The sequence below is a fragment of the Cebus imitator genome, unplaced genomic scaffold (genome assembly GCF_001604975.1).
Source record: "Cebus imitator isolate Cc_AM_T3 unplaced genomic scaffold, Cebus_imitator-1.0 Scaffold138, whole genome shotgun sequence".
Classification (NCBI taxonomy): Eukaryota; Metazoa; Chordata; class Mammalia; order Primates; family Cebidae; genus Cebus; species Cebus imitator.
The window spans coordinates 3,366,940-3,371,048 of record NW_016107453.1 but is presented as its reverse complement, the minus strand read 5'-3'; the positions used below and the strand labels follow the sequence as shown (position 1 = coordinate 3,371,048).

Below are 4,109 nucleotides of genomic sequence, written 5' to 3'. Positions count from 1 at the left end.
CGCCACACCAAAACACTTTGCACACCACCTCCCCGGCGTTGGCGCCTTTGATTTCTAGCTATAATATTCTATTTATCCAAATCTTACCAATCTTCCAAGTTCTCCATTTCAGGGAAGCGTAAATCATTCTACTCTAAATTAACCTCTCCACTGAACTTCCTCAGTATTTATGGCGTGCTCTAATCATCTTGTCCTATTATCAGACCTTCCAGTGTATTTCTTAAATCTTTAATCTGGGTTTATTTCTCTAAGCAGAATCTAAAGGTCTTAGAAAAATAAATAGATTCAGGCAAAGCTTTGGAACTGCCTATAATATCTAGCATAATATTAGTACATTGCAGGTCCTGAAGAAATACTTCTTGCATTGAAATAGAAAAACAGAATAGTACCTGAGGCATAAAGGATGGTTACAAGGTGCAAAGGTAGGTACATAAGAATGAAGCAACCAAGTTCTGGTGAAAAAGAAAAGGGCGAAAAATAAGAAGTCAGAAATCTGCAGTAGTGAAGACACACAGCACTAGTAAATCTGTTTTGAGGATTGCAGCAGCTCAGACTCCGTAGGAAAACTTGAAAGGCGAATTGTTAATTGCTGCAGGCAGAGGACATAGAGGGGTCACTCCAGTGCTGCGGAAAGAGCCCCAGTAAATTTTTGGCAACTATAAAGGCAACTCATGTGTCATGAGGAGAGAGTATTGTGACTGCCATCAGCTATAAAACATCAATAAACTTACTACACTTTTCAAGTAGTGTCAGCGGATGAGCATTAGCGTCTTATTGAAATGACTCTTTGCAGGACTCCACACAAATTTAAATCAAAGCTAGTCTTGCCAGCTCTCACATTATTCCAAGTCTCTTCTCTCTCTGCCCTCCCAGTCTTCCCCCGCCTACTTGGTTCCATTAAAAATGTAAGCGTGTGGAAAACTTTGGTCAGCAGGTCTTAACGTGGCTTTCAAGTTTTGCGTAGATCAGTCCTCTCTTAGGTGACAGATCCTGCTTTTCCTAGTAACTGTATGAACGCGGCTGCAAACCCAGCCCCAACCCATAGGGCAGTCCCTGCCACCAACTTGCTCGACCTTCCACATCTCCCCTCTCCTCCCTTTCTAAAAGCTCCGATCCCACGGGGGAAGCTCGGAGTCCACGGGGTCGAGAAGCGCCAGCAGCGGCATCTCATTTGCCAGCTCTTGGAACTGACAGGACATGCAACCAATGAGATCGCAGTACCGAAAAGTAGCCGGGTTACACGCTTAAGGAGAGGGGCCTTCAAGAAGAGAAAGAGGTTGGGGCGGAAAATAGGGGCTCTCCGAGGGCAGGAAGTCAGGCGAGCGACGACTGCGAGGCAGCGGGCCCAGAACTCACCCACGGCGACAGAGCCCATAACTGCATCCCCTCATGGGCCTTTGGGCTGGGCAGCCAGCTCTGCCTTCCTTCTGGTGGCGAATTGAGAGCGACGGAGCCGAAGCCAGAGTGACCCCTGGAAGCAACAACTTCCGGAACGCGGCATTATGGGAAGTGGCTAGGCGCTCCCCTTCCTTCCCTCCCGCCCCCGACCGTCGGCTCTGGCGCTGGTAAATCTGCGCCTGCGTGCGACTCGTGCCGTAGCTTCGGACATAGGGTTTGGTTGTCAATGGGTTTTTTTGGTCTCCTGTCGTAACCATGGCGTTATATAAATGCTTCTGAAGTGTGGGCATCTGGTGGTGGCCTGAGCCTTGGAGTCTCCTAGGTGGTTACCTTTCTGGAACACATTACATTTGGAGGCTAAGAGGGGGAACACTTGAATTTTTGATTCCCTAATTCTTTCCTGTCGACTTCTAAAATTGAGTACGTAAGTTGTCTTGAATTTATCTACCTGCACCATGTCAGAATAAAAAACGCAGCAAGAGTGAATTTTAAAGCAGAACTGAAAGACGGTGTTAAAAAAGAAATTGTGAGAGAGGAGGGTAGTTTTCAAATATTTACTGTTGATTCGTGGAAACTATGTAAGTGCGAGGCCTGGCGCGGTGGCTCACGCCTCTAATCCCACCACTTTGGGAGGCTGAGGTGGTGGATCACGTGAGGTTAGGAGTTCGAGACCAGCCTGGCCAAAGTGGGGAAATCCTGTCTCTACTAAAAATACAAAAAAAAAAAAAATTGGTCGGGCACGGTGGCTCACGCTTGTAATCCCAACACTTTAGGAGGCCTAGGCGGGCAGATCACGTGGTCAGGAGTTCGAGATCAGCTGTCCAATTTGGTGAAACCTCGTTTCTACTAAAAAATAACAAAAATTAGCCTGGCGTGGTGGTGGACGCCTGTAGTCCCAGCTACTCGGGAGGCTGAGGCAAGAGAATCGCTGGAACCCGGGAGGTAGAGGTTGTAGATCGTGCCACCGGGCGACAGAGACAACGTCTGAAAAATACAAAAAATTAGTCGGGTGTGGTGGCGGGCATCTGTAATCCCAGCTACTTGGGAGGCTGAGGCAGGAGAATCGCTTGAACCCTGGAGGCAGGGGTGGCAGTGAACAGAGATCACGCCATTGCAGTCCTGCCTGGAGAAGAGCGAATCTCCATCTCAAAAACAAAATATGTAAGTGCACACTTTGTGCCAAGCCTTCCTTCAGATGAATTAAACAGGCTTCTCTGCCCTGGAGTCTTAGTTTAGTAGAGAAGATAGTAATCTCTATCAAGGGGGCAGAGGTGGGGGGATGCAGATGTCTATAGAAAAATAGTCAAAGAATGTAAATAGGTAATTCACCACAAAAGAACAGTTGGTCACAAAATAAATGTCCATCCTTACTAGTCAGATAAAAGGAGTTTAAGATGGTGGCATACTAATAATCAGAGTAACATTTGGTTAAATTTGGGGGAAAATTAGTTCTCTTGCATTTTACTGCTGAGATAATTAAAAAAAAATTTTTTTTTTTTTTTGAGACATGGTCTTACTCTGTTGCCTAGGCTGGAGTGCAGTGGCACGACCTCAGCTCACCGCAACCTCCACCTCCCGGATTAAAGCAATTCTCCTGCCTGAGCCTCCTGAGTGGCTGGGATTATAGGCACATGCCACCACACCTGGCTAACTTTTGTAATTTTTGATACAGATGAGGTTTCAGCATGTTGGCCAGGCTGGTCTCAAACTCCTGGCCTCACATGATCCACCTGCCTCAGCCTCCCAAAGTGCGGGGATTACAGGAGTATAAGCCACCACGCCTGGCCTAGTTTCATCTTTTTCTTTATTCTGACAACATTATGACATTAAAGTCCAAGAGATATTGGGCTGGTCCTTGTTTGGTCTCTGGTGATTTAGATGAGGCAGGACTGAGCCCCCAGGAATGTATATCTCAAAAAGTTAGTAGCAGCTACTGTGCAAAGTTTGAAAGCCGGAGTCAAATCCTGGGCATATCCAGGGATGTGTGGTAGGGTAAAGGCTCCAGCTCTCAAGCAAGAAAGAACAGGAGTGGGATGAGGTAATTTTTTAAAAGTTTTCTTCTCCAAGCTCTAGAAATGCAGGCTTTTTGCCTCCGCCCATTTTAAAATAGAGCTTTGGGGTCACTGTACCACCTGCTTCCTGTCTGAAAGGCTTTTCCCTTTGATCTTCCGGGTTGGTATCTTATTGTTATTCTGTTCACAACTTATTTTTATTTACCTATTTTAGAGACAGGGTCTGGCTTTGTAGCCCAGGCTGAAGTGCAATCATAGTTAACTGTAACCTTGAATTCCTGTGCTCAAGTGACCCTCACGCCTCAGCCACCCATAGCTGGTACTGCAAGTGGGTACCACCCCATTGGCTTTTTTATTTTTTGAAGTGACCGTGTCTCTACAAAAGCTGGTCTGAAACTCCTGACATCAAGCGCTACTCCAGCCTCAGCCTCCCAAAGCACTAGGATTCCAGGTGTGAGTCACCACATCCAGCCTCTAACATGCCTTAAAAGTCACTTCCAGCTGGGCGCGGTGGCTCACGCCTGTAATCCCAGCACTTTGGGAGGCTGAGGTGGGTGGATCACAAGGTCAAGAGATCGAGACCATCCTTTTGAACATGGTGAAACCCTGTCTCTACTAAAAATACAAAAAATTAGCTGGGCATGGTGGCGTGTGCCTGTAATCCCAGCTACTCAGGAGGCTGAGGCAGGAGAATTGCCT

At 46.9% G+C, this 4,109-nt stretch overlaps 1 protein-coding gene across 1 annotated transcript in view; it reads right to left on the bottom strand.

Moving 5' to 3' along the window:
- USP16 (ubiquitin specific peptidase 16) overlaps nucleotides 1-1,529 on the bottom strand; it is a 27,843-nt gene extending 26,314 nt beyond the window's left edge. The window contains exons 1-2 of the mRNA XM_017541924.2: nucleotides 1,357-1,529; nucleotides 390-452 (exon numbers count right to left, since the gene is read on the bottom strand). The gene's annotated coding sequence lies outside the window, so the exon portion shown is untranslated. The remainder of the gene's footprint in view (nucleotides 1-389; nucleotides 453-1,356) is intronic.
- Nucleotides 1,530-4,109: the final 2,580 nt, after the last annotated feature.